This window comes from Helianthus annuus, chromosome 8 (genome assembly GCF_002127325.2).
Source record: "Helianthus annuus cultivar XRQ/B chromosome 8, HanXRQr2.0-SUNRISE, whole genome shotgun sequence".
In the NCBI taxonomy this organism is placed as follows: Eukaryota; Viridiplantae; Streptophyta; class Magnoliopsida; order Asterales; family Asteraceae; genus Helianthus; species Helianthus annuus.
The window spans coordinates 57881098-57899026 of NC_035440.2; positions in this window are offsets into that span (position 1 = coordinate 57881098).

Sequence of the window (17929 nt, forward strand, 5' to 3'; positions counted from 1 at the left end):
CCTGGCAGCAATTTGGGGATTTCTAGTTATTGCCTAAATAGGGTTGCGGTAATCAATGCATAAGCAAGATGAACCGTCTTTCTTATTTACTAAAAATCGGAGTTCTTAGAACCTTGAATTTTGGCTTTACGAAACCTTATCCAAAACTTATTTATTTGGCTCTTAGTTCTTCCTATTTCGTTGGTAATAACAGATATAAGATTCTTACAATAACTGCAGCCCTAAGCGGGATGTTTGTCCTAACATCCTCTTGCCTCTCAGAAGGTAAACATGGTAATTCTTATAAAGAAGCTAATTATGACACATGGAGATGTCAGAGATTTCCGTATTCTCAGGCTTTGGCTCATCTATCGCTGTCGGTGTCAGATAAATGACACATTCCCTTTACCATTGCAAAGATGCCCTAAGTAGAGATACTTATAAGGACATTTTTATATTGGATATCTTCTTTGAATACTACTAGTCGACTTTAGTACAATATGATCACTGGGATATCTTCGGGGATCCCATGCATTAAACCTCCATACTGATCAGGCATGGAAGCAATCTATGGGACACACTAGGATACGCCAATCCTCATATGGTACTCTTATCAAACATAGTTTGGCATTCGCAGACGATAGAAAACAATGAGAAAATAATAAAATAATTAATTTATATTGTCGCACTCTTTCTGGGGAAGAGTACTCCAGATTCTTATGAAAGGATCATCTCCGAGGATGGGAGAGAGGTCATTAAAGATTCCATTGGTAAATTATACCTCATATTTAATATATGAAGTCCTAATGAATGTAATCCAGAGTTTGCTAAGCTTATGGTTTGCTAAAGGTTTATTATCCCTTGCATCAATGTAAAAATACTTGGCAGTCACTATCAATGCTAAATGGTAAAGGACGTACCTAATGCTATTATCGATGTGTACTGTCTCAGGTATTCAACCGGTAGTCCAGGCGGTTCCTTTCTTATCCTTTCCAGACCTAGCTGCTCCTTTCTTGGCAGCCTTAGGGCAATTAGTACTGATGTGCCCCTTTTCACCACAACTGAAACAGTTTGCATTCTTCATGTCCCTACATTCGTGGGACTGGTGGCCAGCTCTTTTACAGATGCCACATTGCTTTATCTTTTGGTTTAATCGACACTGCCCCCAATGTCTTCTTTTGCAGGTTTTGCATGTAGGCTTTTTGTTGGAATCCTGTTGGTTGTTGTTGAGCTTGGATTTGCTCTTCTTAGAATTCTGAGAGTTATTCTCCTCCCTTGGTCTTTTGTCATTAGTTTCATTCATGAACGACTTTTGTCTCACTACATCTTGAGTGAGAGACAAGGATAGATCTACAGCTGATCTGTAGTTGATTGGCCTTGAAGCCTTAACATCCCCTTTTATTTCTAGTGCTAAACCACCGATGAAACGCGCAATGCGTTTTGGTTCCGGGGTAATGAAGTAGGGTACCAGTCTAGATAGGGAGTTGAAGTCGGTAACATATTGCTGACAATTTAGGTTTTTCATTGTGAGATTCAGAAATTCTGTCTCCACCTTTTCCACTTCGTGTTGTGGACGGTAGTTTTCTTTGATAAGGTTCGCAAACTTGGACCATCCCATAAGGTATAGGGGAATTTTCCCCATGGACTGCATCATGGCCTTCCACCATACAAGAGCCTCTCCTTTAAAAGATTGTGAAACGAATTTTACTACGTCCTTATCAGCACAATCGCTGATGTCCACAACCGTTTCCATTTCCTCAAGCCATTCCATAGCATCAATTGCTCCTTTTTCGCCATTGAAATCTCTGGGTTTGCATGAGACGAAATATTTGTAGGTGCACCCGCCCTCAGTTGAACGGGGCTTATCATAGAGTACTAACTCCTGAGGTTCGCTCTTTTCATCTGAAGAGTGAACGGAGCTCTCCTTTCGAGCTGATGTATGCGTTTCCGTATGGATCTTTGAGTGAGTGACACTCGGTTCCTTTTTGTTCTCAAGTACCTTATCCACAACTTCACTAATTGCTGCGCTAATCAAGGCCTGAAGAGTAGTGCCATTAACATTTATATTTATATTTGCACCCTTGTTTTTAGCCGCTGCACTGCTGTGCGCTTCGTCGGAAACCTCCATTCTGGAGCTTTGGTACTAACACCAAAAATAACGTATGCTTAGATGCAAGTTATTATGAAATCATCGTAATAGATGATTTATAAAGTCATGGTATTACTAAACCATAATGGCTGTTTGGTTTATAACTTCCTTATAGTATGCTACTAGAAAGTATGTCAATTATATTTAGCCTAGGTCAAAAAGGACCATCAATTTTGTTTATGGTTCGGACCGAGTCCATTACCTTTTGACTGGGGGTCACAATGTCACAACTGTCCTTGTCATAACGACAATCTTTAGATAGTTGGAAGGCTTGCCATGAAGGACATTAATAATCATAGGCCCGAAGGCCTTGTCACAAAGGACATACAAAATATGGCACTTAAGGAATTAATATATAAGCTGTAATCTTATTGGATCAGGGATCTTAAGGTTCGAACATAGTTCTTCACCTTTGGACAGAGAGTCAAAGACTACAACCGTCATCTTGTGGAAGATAATTTATTTTGCCACAAAGGCTAGTCAATGTACATCATTCTGACTAACTAGATGATTGTGAGCCCTAGAGGAGTCAGCCATGGTGAAGCCTTGAAGGCCAACTAACCATGAAGTAATAGCTTACTTAACTATAGGGAATTGTCGAACTTGATAATTTAAATAGCCATGGTGCAAACAAACCATATAGGCCAATAGATAGTATTTAGTTTATTTGATCATGTTTTGCCTAGATTTTTAAATAAACCATCTTTGGCATTTAAATGGAATAAATCCTTAATACTTACTAGACAGGGGACGTAAGTCACGACTGTCAATGTCATAGTGACATTTTATATAGCACAACGGCTTGTTCCATAGGACTTTTCGATGGCACAGATGCCTTGTCACTAGGGAAATTTTTAATACATAATCAATGATTCCTCTGGATCGGAAAATTTCATAATTCATTGTCTTGACAAGAAGTTATGAAATAAAACTATCGTTTTCATGTATGCATCTTTGCCCGTAGGTATACATCCCAGGTGGATGTTTAGATGTGTACATCATATTCGACGTTTATTAGCCATGATTCCTATCGATCATATAGGCTAATTAAGGGGTTTGGAAGTTCCCAATATAGAGATGACAATCGTGATTTTATCGCATTACTGTTGTCGGGAGTGTTAACACGTTTTCAAGTGTTAATCAGGATCTGAATCTCTTCTAAACAGGTTTCACCATCTTAGCAAGGTCTTCAATGACATTCAAGCTAGGTCAAACCTTTTAAGATTCTCTTTTAATACATACACTTAACAGAGAAGGAATAATATTTAATTTATTCAGGATTTTTATCACGAATCCTTATTTATAAGTTAGTAATAGCACAAATGGCCTAGTCGAGTAGACAAGTTAAATTTATAAGCCATGATTTCTGAGAATCGAGGCATTACAATTTATCCTAGTTATAAAACATTACGGATATTGAGGTGGCACCAAGGCCTAGTCACAAGGACATTTATAAATTATAAGCTAGGATTTCAGAGAATCAAAGCCTTGAGGTTTGAACCTAGTTCATTACCTTTTTCTGACAGGGAGTCATAGGTTACGACTGTCTTTATTACAATTTCTGGCCCGTGGGCCTATCAATTGACATCTCGTAAGATGTTAAGACATATAGTCATTGTACTGATGATACGTTCAGCGGTCACAGTAATGACATGACGCCATGATCAGTGTTATTAATTTAATCAACTGTCGTTCAGTGGTCATAATGATGACATGACGGCAGGATTATCGTCTAGAGGGCTTTTGAGCATAGCTCACCCCCTTAGGACGGGGAATCTCAAAAGATCACAACTGTCAATGTCGCAATTGGACAGTGTATTATAGCTCGTGGCACATCACCCTTAAGGGATGATTATTTTACTTACAGGGAATTTTAAATAAATCCCAATTTTCAAATTTATTACCCGTAGGCACTTTATTACCACGTATGGGTAAAATATGATCATCTTAATTGATGATGTAAACCCAGGATTCAGAGATCATTAAACTGGGTTAAGAATCTTTTGAAGAATCCTTAATAACGTGTGTGATTTCCAACGAATCACATCTGCCGAGAGTGTTAACATGTTTTCAGATGTTAACTGGGATACGAATCTTTTAAACAGGTCTTACCATCTTGGCCCGGTCTTATAATTGACCCGAAGGCTAGGTTTCACTCTTAAGATTCTGAGTTTATAATTACCGCAGAACAATTTTTTTTTTTAAATTGAAATGTTAATAAGGATCTGAATCTAAATTGAGGAACTGCCATCTTGGCCGGGTCTTAATATGACACGAGGCTAGGTCTTGTCCTTTTTGGATTTTTCCATTTTATTATAATGGTAGATCTTATAACAGAATTGTTATTTTAATTTACTTCATATATTATATTCATATATAATGATATAAATGAAATTTAGATAAAACATCCCAATGGTTTTAAAAGAGGTATAGAATTGCCCAAAAAGGGACTTAAAAGAAATGATGTTGTCCTCAAAGGGACCTAAAAGATAATTATCATTATAAAGACTTTTAAGAAAACGATCTTCAGTAAAAGGAGTCTCTTCTTCATTTTTGTTCTGAATGTCCTCTCCTTGGTCGTACGTTAATCCTGGTCGCGGTACGAAGCTCAGCCTTCCCTAGGCCTCTAATGGGGAGAATTTCCATTATGGCTTCTTTGCTTGACGACATATCAAGAATATATAGAATTGAAAACAACAAAAAAATTCTCCGAATAGAGATGAGGGTATCCCTATGTTAAGTCTAGACTCAAGTATGTGCAATTGTGTCACTGAGATTAAACACATTAGGATAATGTTTAATTCACTCAGCGTTGGCTCTGATACCAACCTGTCACACCCCGAATTTCCACGTGTCACCGGTGGGCCCGGTGGGGAGTATCGTGACGTAGTTGATAACATCATAGTCAAACAACACAATTTAAAAATGCACAGCGGAAGCAAAAGATAAATATATTACAATCCGAATATAACGTAATATCAAGTATTACAACGGAAAGCAGGGGATCCACAGGCGGATCTTAAAACTTAAATATTGTTCAACAGACTTTAGACGCCTAGAATTTGCAAGATTCCTTATTAACGCCCTGAGCAGCTTCCAGCCTATTACGTACTTGTACCTGTCACTTAGACTTTGGAAAATACGTCAGTTTTCACTGGTAAATACACTCAACTGACTCATTTCAAAAGAGTTTATGAAAATTGGTTTAGGCGCACAAGGCACAAAACTATTTTTGACACTTGATTAAGATGCACAAGGCAAGATTAATCTTTTATACTTGGGACAAACTATATCTCATGTTATCAGTTTTACATAACTTGCTCTACATGCGGGGCCCGGTCCTATGCCGGTTCAAGATTAACCGACACACCACTATTCCCTTATTGGGTATAATCAATTTATAAGCATAAAGCATCTGTCAGGTGTATGCCTACACCCCGTGCTTAGGTCGTGGCCATTGCATTTAATGAGTCAAGGATATCCAGGACACGGTCGCATTAACCCCCAATGTTTCAGTCAAGCAATACGAATTAAAAACAGGTTATTTGGATTTCCCGACACATTGGTCTTCGAATCCCATACCTGACCATGCGGTATTTATATTACCGTATCCCAAGCCCGTAATAGGGAAAATAAGTTAAGAGTATTTACCTGAGCTAGCTCCTGTCTTAAATAGCAAGAGTTATAACTCAGCCGTATTCCTAAGTAAGCGATAGGTACAATTTACCGGAAAGCTCTAGTCTGGAACGATGGTATAAATAACCAATTAGACTGCTAACGGGTCTTTAATTAAGCCTAAGCTTAGACCGGTTAGTCTTAAAGAAATATACGGTTAAGACGCATGATTAAGCGAAAGGCCGGATAGAATGTGATTTAGACCCGACAAGTTTGAATACTTGTATAATGTGGGTATACTAAATACATTCTGGATTTTGAGATAAAAATGATAACGTTTGACCCGTTTCGGTTAATTTACGCAAACTAGTTACGTAAACCGAACCGAACGCAAAAAGGGCGTTACGGGTAACCAAAAGAGTCATATGCAAGTTCCCTGAGATAATATGCTTTAAATATGATATAATATCAGCAAGTTATGTCCTATTATGCCCCGAATGTATTTAAACTCAATTTACGCCTCATAAGGGCATTTTGGTCATTTAAAAGATTATGAAAGAGTCAATTTGGTAATCTGAGTTACAGGTCTGATTTATACAGTAAATATACTTAATTTGCCATATTATAACAGTAGGGTATGACCCGTAGACAAAACTTATCATTTAAAATCAAACTATGCACCGTAGGGGTATTTTAGTAATTTCACAAGGGCTAAAAAAACGACAAAACTGGAAATCTGAGTTCAAAATCTTATACTTACTGTTATTATATGAAAATATGCTAAATACATCAGTAGGTATGAGTCTTATATGTTTAATATGAGTATAACGCTTACAATGCGCTAAAAACGCTAAAAATGCGATTTAGAGCCGTTTCCGGGTTTTTAAAAGAAAGCTGAGATTTTTATATTTCCAGAATGCCCAAAATAATTTATTTAACAAATAAAATCAGTAGAAAAAGGTTTGGGGTCAAAAGAATGTATAAAACTCATTTTATGGCTTAAACGGTCAAAACCGGCATTAACCGAATCGACTTAGCGACGTATGATCCGATCAGCCAAAAATTAAATAAAAATCTTCAAAAATCCCAGAATATTATATAACATCAGTGGGTAAAAAGTTTTATATCGAAAAGTGGCCTGAAATAGGTTATACGCTAAATACGCCGTTTATTTAACATAAAGATATAGTTTTACGCTATCGGCCATAACTCAAAATCTGGACCACCAACTGATCTCAAATTTTCGGTGCAAGTTTATAAATTAATAATAAAGATTTCTACTCTTTTACTTTTCCAAAAATCACGTTTTATATCAAAAGGGCAAAATAGTCAACTTTTAAGCATAATCGGAAATACGCATATGAATCGGTTAAGCATAGACTCAAGATGTAAAAATTCCAGAAAGTTATACATAAATAAAAATGGTCAAAAATACACTCTAATACAGATCTCAAACATGCATGCACGGATCCGAATCGATAGTCTACGAAAAAGTCGTTTTATAAGACTTTCGGTTCCGATCCGAGTTTATACTAAAGATTGTCGAGTTGATTATGATAAAACACATTCTTATATTCATTATAAGTTATTTTTGATGATCAAACTGATTGCATGTCATCTACATTACCATTTATGCTATATTTCGCAAAAACGATTTCTGTTGACTTTTTAAGAACATCTTTGACTCGACAAATAGCATGCTTAGAGTGGGAATCAGAGAATACCCTTTTGAGGGTTTGTTCCCCACATAAATACCAACTTATAAGTGGTTTCAATTTGAGAAATGACAGAGCCAATTTCATTTAATCGAAAAGTCAAACTTTATGAACAACGGTTTGACTCTTAACTAATAATCTATGCTAGAACGGATTTGAGGATGATATGAATGCTTACAAAGGTCCTAATGAAGCCTAGAAAACACTTGGAGGCTGCCTTGACGATCAGATTGCTCCTGAAAATGCTTTGAGAGTTCTTGCAAGTTGTGGGTGTTCATGTTACTATCACAAGTGCCTCAAAAAGTGATGAATTGATCAGATTTATAAGGGAAATCAGATGTTGTGAGAGGTCTCTAGGTGTCTATACTTGCATGTCCATCCATTGGTGCACTTAGGAGGTGATATTAGCTGTTATGCACTCAAATTTCGGACCAAAACAGCAGCTGATCGCAAAAAGCTGCACCTGGGTTTATTGGCAGCTCCAAACTTTGTTAATTATTGGCAGTTTTGGTCCCTGTCCTTGCACGCGAGGTTTTGGCTATGAATCTTGACTCGTAAACCCTCAAATCTGGTTTTTAAGAACCTTGGGACATTTACCAACATGGTAATGTCCTCGGATAACTTTGCGCTCACCCGAAAAGTCATGAAATTCGACGTTGACGCTTTTAACCCCTCAAGTACGGTTTTGGCCATAACTTTCTCATACGATAACGAAACTTCACGAAATTTTTACCACATATTCTAGTGAGTATATTTTAGCATTACAAAGCTTCGGGTCTGCCAAAAGTTCACTCAGAGGTATAAATTCAACATGTTGACACTTTTAGCCCCTCAAGTACGGTTTTGGCCATAACTTTCTCATACGGTAACGAAACTACGTGAAATTTTTACCACATATTCTAGTGAGTATATTTTAGCATTACAAAGCTTCGGGTCTGCCAAAAGTTCACTCAGAGGTATAAATTCAACATGTTGACACTTTTAGCCCCTATAGTTTGTAATTCCTCACTTTTGTGCAATTTCCGCTTCGTATGATCCATGATCCATCCGTTTAAGGTTATAAACATTATGTAGGGTTATTATGGAGTCTATTTAGCCATTGTTGACACTTTGGACCCTTATGTTCCATAGTTTCCACCGTTTGTCAACTTTAGTCCCTCTAAAGTTTGTTTTTGCATATGCAAAGTCTATGACACGTGTCAATACATCATTGGACGTAAATTTTCGAGGTGTTACAGTACTTGATGGCGCATTCGTAATCGTTCAGTAGTTCAACCCATCGACGTTGCCGCATGTTCAATTCCTTCTGCTTGAAGATATGCTCGAGACTCCTGTGATTGGTGTAGATAGTGCACTTGGTACCGTACAGGTAGTGTCGCCATATCTTAAGCGCGAAAACAACAGCTCCAAGTTTTAAATCGTGTGTCGTATAGTTCCGTTCATGAACTTTAAGTTGCCTCGAAGCGTAGGCAATGACTTTATCCCTTTGCACTAATACACAACCAAGACCCTGAATCGACGCGTCGCAGTAGACCACGAAATCGTCTGTGCCCTCTGGCAATGAGAGAATAGGTGCGCTGCATAGTCTATCCTTTAGGTGTTGAAAAGCCGTTTCTTGTGTATTACCCCAACGATAGGTAACACCTTTCTGTGTCAGTAATGTACGCGGCTGTGCGATCTTTGAGAAGCCTTTGATGAACCGTCTGTAATAACCCGCCAAACCCAAGAATTGGCGAATTTCCGTGGGTGTACGTGGTGCAGGCCAGTTCCTGATCGAGTCTACCTTGGATGGATCAACATGAATCCCATGCTTGTTTACCACATGGCCTAGAAAATGGACTTCACGAAGCCAGAAGTCGCATTTTGAAAACTTGGCGTACAGTTGTTCCTTTCGAAGAAGTTCCAAGATAAGTCGTAAATGCTGCTCGTGTTCCTCCTGACTATTGGAATAGATCAGGATGTCGTCGATGAAAACAATGACGAACTTGTCTAGATAAGGCTTGCACACTCTGTTCATAAGATCCATGAAGACTGCAGGTGCGTTCGTTAGTCCGAACGGCATGACTAGAAACTCGTAGTGGCCGTAGCGAGTTCTGAATGTTGTTTTAGAGACGTCCTCATCCCGGACTCTCAACTGATGGTAACCTGACCTCAGGTCAATCTTGGAGTAGTAGCTCAACCCTTGCAGCTGGTCGAATAAGTCATCAATACGTGGTAGAGGGTAGCGGTTCTTCACTGTCACCTTGTTGAGTTCGCGGTAATCTATGCACATCCTGAAGGTACCGTCCTTCTTTTTCACGAATAACACTGGAGCTCCCCAAGGCGAAGAGCTAGGACGAATAAAACCCTTATCCAAGAGTTCTTGCAATTGCTTAGACAGTTCTTCTAGTTCAGTTGGAGCTAAACGATACGGTGTGCGAGCTATTGGTGCTGCTCCAGGAGCTAATTCAATTTGAAATTCGACCTGGCGATGAGGCGGTAGACCAGGTAAGTCTTCAGGAAACACTTGAGGAAAGTCGCGTACAACTGGAATATCCTCTAATCTCTTCTCTTTCATTGATGCGTCTGTAACAAGTGCCAAAATGGCAGTGTGACCCTTTCGTAAACATTTCTGGGCCTTCAGGAAGGAGATGATGCCAACCACGGCACCACTCTTGTCGCCTTGAACTTCAAGAGGTTCCTTACCAGAACGGGGAATACGAACGATCTTCTCCTTGCATAAGATCTCTGCTTGTTGTTGGGATAACCAATCCATACCAATGACGATGTCGAAACTACCCAGAACTATAGGAATGAGGTCGATGGAGAAAGTCTGACCGGCTAATACGATGTTACAACCTTTGACTACATGAGTGGCCTCTAAACTTTTACCATTGGCTATCTCTACGACATGTTTGGTGTTTAAGGGTGTTGGTGTACGTTTTAACATTTGACTAACTTTTAGAGACACATAACTGGTATCCGCACCTGAATCAAACAATACAGTAACATAAAAGTCGTCGAGAAGAAACTTACCCATAACTACGTTAGGATCATTCCTTGCGTCACCCTGCCCCAGCACGAACACGCGACCCCTAGCATCATTGCCATTATTGTTTCCCTCGTTGTTTCCATTGCCCTGATTGTTGTTATTGTTGTTGTTCTGGTTCTGGTTTAACTGGGGGCAGTCACGTTTGAAGTGGCCTTCAGCACCACATTGATAGCATCCTCTGTTGCCTCGTTGCTATTGTTGCTGCTGGTTTCGTAGAGCAGGTGGTTGTTGTTGTTGATTCTGGTTCGCAGGTCGTGAGCTTCTGCAATCTTTAGCCTCATGACCCATCTTGAGGCACCGCTGACAACGGCCCTTGTTGCACTGGCCGTTGTGGTGCTTGTTGCAAGTATTGCACCTTGGGAGATTTCCCCGATATCCACCCTGTCTTTGATTGCCCGAAGATTGCTGACCAGGGCTCTGGTAGTTATCAGTCTTGCGCTGCTGAACCTGAGACGGAGCTGTAGTTGAACCTTTGCTGGAATCCCCATCCCATTTCCGCTTGTTATCACTGGGAGTAGCGGAAGTAGTAGCATCGGTAGCACTGATACGTTTAGGCAGCCTGTTCTGTTCCACTGCCTGATCTGTGAGGCGATGAGCAAGGCGCTGAATATCCTGGATGTTAGCAAGGTTGGCCGATGTCACGTGGCTTTGAATTTCTGGTGCCAACCCTTTGAGATACAACTCAATACGTCTGATAGGAGGGTCCACCATAGTTGGACACAGAACGGCCAGCTCGTTTGACCGTTTCGTATAAGCTTCAATTTCCGACCCCGTCATTTTCAGATGAAAGAACTCCACCTCTAACTTGTGTATGTCGTCACGTGTGCAGTATTCTCGTTTAATCAGCTCCTTGAAATCATTCCAAGGGGTGGCATTAGCAGCTGTCAATCCTAAAAGTTGAACTTGCGCATTCTACCAAGTCAGCGCGATTCCTTCCAGTGTGCCAGTGGCGTACTTCACCCTGCGAGCCTCAGGGCATTCACACATCTCAAACACAGACTCAAGCTTTTCAAACCAATGGAGGAGTCCAACTGCTCCCTCCGTGCCACTGAATGTGCTAGGACGACAGTCCATGAAATTCTTGAAAGTGCAAACGGGTGGCTGAGCGTGTTGACCTGTTGTGTATATAAGAACAGGACAAGGTTAAACACAAGAGTTGGTTTAGGAGTGTAGGATCTAAAGATCCTAGTGTGAGTTCGACTGCAGGGTATACCTCCTGCTTGTGCGGTTGTAAGTGCCGCAGCAACTTGTTCGTTAATGAGAGCCGTCAACTGGGCTTGTGTCAAGTTAATACGTCCAGCCATGATCTTCATAGCAAAGGTAACATAAGTAAGAGAGCGTTCGCGAATAGTGCGATGACAGAAGAGAGTAAGCACACAAATGTTCTCAAGCAATAACGAATAGTAGGCAAGGTAATCTAAGCATACCACGAGCAAAGTTCTATGTAATTCTAGCAAGTAGGTAAAGTAAACATGAATAGTAATACCTATGATGTTGAGCCTTGCATGTGGAGCGAAGCGTCATTGTGGATCGTTGAGCATTGTACTGGTTATAGTCTGGTTTTAATAAAAACGTTTTCCCCAAATTAAAACCAAGTTCTCTATAACCAATGGCTCTGATACCAATCTGTCACAACCCCAAAATCCACCCGCGGATTTATCACCGCTTGGGAGCGTGACTGACCAGGATCAAGCCACCAATCATATTGAACATGTAAGTAATAAGTACAAGTAAATGTATTTCAACCCAACCAATATGAAAGGTGTTCAAAACATAAGTGCAATATCAATGTTTAGCGGAAGCATAAAAATAAACCCAACATAAGTATGAATATGTAATGTCAAAATGTTTAATCAAAGCATTCACGATCCTTGTCCACAACGACCGCGACTCCCAGTGCAAGCTCCATGTCTATCTAACGACCTGGAAGGTATGTAACAGAGAGTCAACAACTAGTTGAGCGAGTTCACAGTGGGTTGTTTAGTAATAGTGTTCATTTCGTAAAACGTTTGTTTGTTTAGTAACCTATGTATCGTTTAAAATTTCATCGCGGCCCTCCAGGCATGTTTGCGAAGATTAGTGGGGGTTTCCCATGTATTGTAGACTAGTTTTATTTGTATCGCGGCCCTCCAGGCATGTGTGCGAAGTTTAGTATCAGTATCGCGGCCATTCCAGGCATGTGCGAAGATCAGTATCAGTATCGCGGCCATTCCAGGCATGTGTGCGAAGATCAGTATCAGTATCGCGGCCATTACAGGCATGTGTGCGAAGAGTAGTGGGGGTTTCCCCATGTATCACTAGTCTAGCAGTATCTATAAGTGACCTTTCCCAACCGAGGTCAGTAACTCATAATTCCCAATCACAACGTAAGTACAGATAATCATCCAATCCCATTCCCTACCCCGGGAATCCCATGCCTTGCTAAGAGTGTGAACTCACCTTGGTTTGCTCGGTTTGTTACTGTTTAAAACAAAGCTCAGACTCAGGGAAATCAACTAAAATTCGGACCCCATGTAATGTTTAAAACCCTGACTCTCATAATCACAATCATCGGACTTTGTGACTTCACAATGCCCGGACTGTTAACTCCAAACAACAACACACCGAATCAACAAAGCCAAATTATAGTTTCTGATGCAACAGTTACAATAAATCAGCACGATCAAAACCCTATTCTTCCATACGAATCAACCAAAAGTTTAACTATTCTAGCATGTGGATTGATCCTAATCACAGGCAAATCATCAGACAATTACAAATCATCTTACAAACAATCTAAAAGATCAACTAATCACAGAATCATTGTTTGGATAACTAGGGTTTGCATGAGATCAATTGAATAAGAATAACAACGTATGATGTAAACATTACCTTAGATTTGACGTGGGGTTCGCTCTGGAAAGATTGAAAGATCAAAGATCAAGAGTTTAGAGGTTGGTGAAACCCTAAATGATTAGAGAACTTGCAACTGCCGTATGATTGGAATTGGCGAGAATGATTAGGGTTAAGGGTTTTTGTTTTATTTTCATCATTAACACTAAACACCCCTAACTAATAAATTTTCCCCCAAAGCACATAACCTCGTGTAATTTACAAATAAAGCATATAACTCACGCGTTTTTCATGCAACACACAAGTTAGCAAGTAGACTCATGTAACTAACCCTAGTTAAATGCAGTGCTATGAATGTATGATTAAATTAACTATGATTAGGTTAAAGTAATACCCTGAAGTTGCGGGTTGTCACATTATGTCATGATCTTGTACTTGGAAGATCAAATCTCACCATCTTAGTGCCTTATTTTTTAAGCATACATTACTTCATCCTTCTCAGCGTATATATTAATGGTTAAGACAACTTTAGTTCTTTGCATTCCATGTATTGTCGTAACAGTTCCTATATTACTGGTAATCTTAGTAGGATTACAGGTGAATAAAGTCTTTGTAAATGCATCTAGTCGTGGTTATTCTCATCTTCTCAAGAGTTCTTAATGAAAGTAGAATTACTCTCATTAGCGTAAGTTTTAGTTATACGTTTTGTGCCTAGCACAACTTTTAGTTACAGGTTTCCTAATGCGTCAATAATATGAGGTAACGCATGGGAAGTTCTTATAATTGTGACGGCGTCCCAACTCAAAGGGTTCTCATCGTTCATTTTGTCGCATGAGTTACAAGACTGATGATCAAATGGAACAGGGTTCGACATTGGAATTATAGATGTATACGAGAGGTTCATGATAACGAAATCTAAAATTATCATTCACACACATGCTCGTGATTCATCCTAAATTGTTAATCATTATGGTCTTTGGACTTTCTTATATATAGATATACATATCTATACAATCCTATCTTTCATATATAGTAATATACATACCATTCATAAGGTTAATGTCTTTAACAGGTTCATATTTCGGAAAACAGGTCAGACACCAGGTCATGGTATCATTTTGGGAATTTTGTAACTTTTTAACATAACATATACCCCATCTTACCCGGTCTCGCTAGAAAGACAACCTCATCTTACCCGGACAAGCTGGAGAGTCTACCACACCATACCCAGTGTTGCCGGAGAGGCAATTGTATTTCCCATAAAAAAAATTTTTCTCAAATCATGATTTTAAAGGTACACCTTTTATAAGGCTTTAATCAATAAACAAGGAAATTAGTATTCACATGTCAGATTATATTCTAGAACTAAAAAATCCCAAAATTCTACAAAATCAAAAACAAATTCTAAAAATAAAAAAAAATTCTAAAAAGTAAAAAAAAAAATCAAAAAAATTGTAAAAATTTCAAAAAATTCAAAAAAAATAATAAAAAATCTAAAAAAGAAAAAAAACAACTAAATAAATTCAAAAAAATTGTAAAAAATTCAAAAATTTCTAAAAAGTCAAAAAATTAAAAAAAAAAGAAAAAAAGTTCTAAAAAATTGTAAAAATTTTAAAAAAATCTAAAAAAATAAAAAAATCTATAAATTTATCATAATAATCTATCTTTTTTATTTTTTAAATTAATTTTTTTCCTATTTTTAGAATTTTTTATTTCTTAGATTTTTTAAAATTTTTTACAATTTTTTATTTTTTTTAGAATTTTAGATTTTTTTATAATTTTTTATATATTTTTGTTTCTTGATTTTTTTGAATTTTTGATTTTTTTACAATTTTTTTGTTTCTTGTATTTTTTTGACTTTTTTAAAATGTTTTTTTTATTTTTTGTTTTTTTTTAAATTTTTTATTATTATTAGTATTTTTTAATATATTTTAAAATTTTTATATTTTATAATTTTTTATATTTTGTAGAATATTTTTGGTTTTTTTTAGATTTTTTTGAATTTTAGGATTTTTTAGATTTTTTATTTATTTTTGTAGAAATTTTTTATTTTTTGGATTTTTAAATTTTTTTTGAATTTTTTACTATTTTTTGATTTTTTTACTATATTTTTTTTTGTTTGTTTAGAATTTTTTTGATTATTTTTATTTTTTGATTATTTTTAAATTTTTCATTATTTTTAAAGGAAAGACGATGGGAGAGTAATACGGCGGCGATTGGTGAAGTCACAATTGTGAAGAGATATCTACGAATAGTAATTAGTTTAGTGATTTTATCTCATACCCATTCTAACTCGCTTGGGTTTTATCTTATACCCAGGCCTACTCTTTTTTTTATCCACCACTTCATAACCCCTCTTAACCTAGTCACTAATTTTGTTTGCCTCATCTTAACCCATCTTAAAATTTAAAATACCTATATCAACCCAAAATGGAATGGATGAGCTTGCCATGTCTAATATCATCAGTTTATTTACGTTACGAAGTAACTTTTATTCTGAAACGATTCAGGTCTTTACTGTACAAATCCAAATTAATTTACGTTGTGACTCACCGTAACACGCATGAAAATTAACTAGTTATACACACTTCGAGCTAAAAATTTAATTTAACTGATTAAACTTTTCATGGCTTCTTTTTCTTTTCTTAAGATGTTTTCCGTATGGTTGAGTTCAAATCTCACTTTTAGAACTTTTAAATAAAGTTTAATTTTCGGTTTATAATTTTAAGGGACTTTTTGTTTAGCTTTTAATGGGGCGTTTAATGGTTCAAACTTTTACTGGTTTAATAGTGGTTCAGACAGTTTGTTTCGCGAGCAGATGTCTGAATGGTTCAGACATTTGCCTCTGAATGGTTAAGCATTATACTGAGGGGCTGTTTGGTAGCCTCTTATAACCATTCAGATGCTACCTCTTAATGGTTTAAAACCTCTGAATGAATAAGAGGTAACCTTAAGTCTGAATGATTAAGAGGTAAGCTCTGAATGGTAAATCATCACACGTCACATTCTTCTACCTTCTCATTGGTAAAATTATTAATGGTTCCATTAAGAGATAGCCTCTTAATGACCATTCAGAGGCTACCAAACTGCCCCTGAGTCTGAATGATTAAGACCTCTAATCTAAATTGGTCAGACATTTGCTTTTAAACGGTTAAGCATTATACTGGCTCTTAATAATTTAGACTTATTACTGGTTCAACACTTAATGGTTCAGAACTTCTACTGATTCAAAACTTAACCCAGAAGTTGCCAAACAACCCCTAAATCATTTGTAAGATGTTATTTATTTTTTGAGAAAAATGCCCGGATAGTCCCTGTGGTTTGCCTGTTTTTCACCTTTAGTCCCTAACTTTCTAAAATTACAGCTATAGTCCCTAACTTTTGAAATTTCGTTCCCGGATAATCTCTGGCGCGGATGAAGGTTAGTTTTTGATGTTAAGTGGATGTGAGATGACCAAAATACCCCTACTGTTAAATAATAATATCAGTCAAAGTCAACATCCCCACCTCCATCTCTTAAAACCCTGCAACCACCATAACTATACTTCTACCGTCACTCATAACTATACTTCTACCGTCACTGCCGCCATCAGTCAAAGAAGCCAGCTACATCACCAGTGGTAATATATCCATCTTTCATGACAAGAAATTGGAATTGTTGATAAGTGGACTTCCAGATATCGACTGTGAGTAACTTACATTATTATCTTTGTTAAATTAAATGGTTTGCTTTCTATATTAACTGTTAACAATGTTAATGGTACTTGTTAGTGGATGACATGAGGGCGAACACAGAGTATACGGGGTACAGTGCTGCATCTCCTGTTATTCACCATTGATTTCGAACTTTTAACCGAAACCAAATCCTTCATTGGCTTCATGAATTGCAAGCAGGAGTCTCTCTTCCAGGTGTTGCTTAGAGGGATATTCAGATAGATCCAACTGGTTGAAACTGCATATCCCAATTCTTTGTCATGAAAGATGGATATATTACCACTGGTGATGGCGACGATGATGGTAGCTGGTGGTGGGGTTGCTGTTGATGGTGGTGATGGAGCTGGCTTTGACTGATGGCGGCAGTGATGGTAGAGGTATAGTTATGGTGGTTGCAGGGGTTTAAGAGACGGAGATGGTGATGTTGACTTTGACTGATATTATTATTTAACAATAGGGGTATTTTGGTCATCTCACATCCACTTAATACCAAAAACTAACCCCCCCCCCCCCCCGCGGCAGGGACTATCCGGCCATCCGGGAACGAAATTTCAAAAGTTAGGGACTATAACTGTAATTTTAGAAAGTTAGGGACTAAAAGTGAAAAATAAGCAAACCACAAGTACTATCCGCGCATTTTTCTCTTATTTTTTTAAACATACTTGATCGGTCAAAGATCTAAACATAAGTAGTCAAACATGCTACTCTTTAAGTCTTCATCGTAAATTATAAATTTGCCAACTTTATATATTTTATAGTTCTCAAATGATTTGTTGCATGTAGTATCCTTCGTATCCAACCGAGATAAATTATGTTTCGCATCAACCATGAAAAGAAAAGTTTACTTATTCAATCTTCATTTATAAAAGAGATTCATCTTCATTTATAGAATAG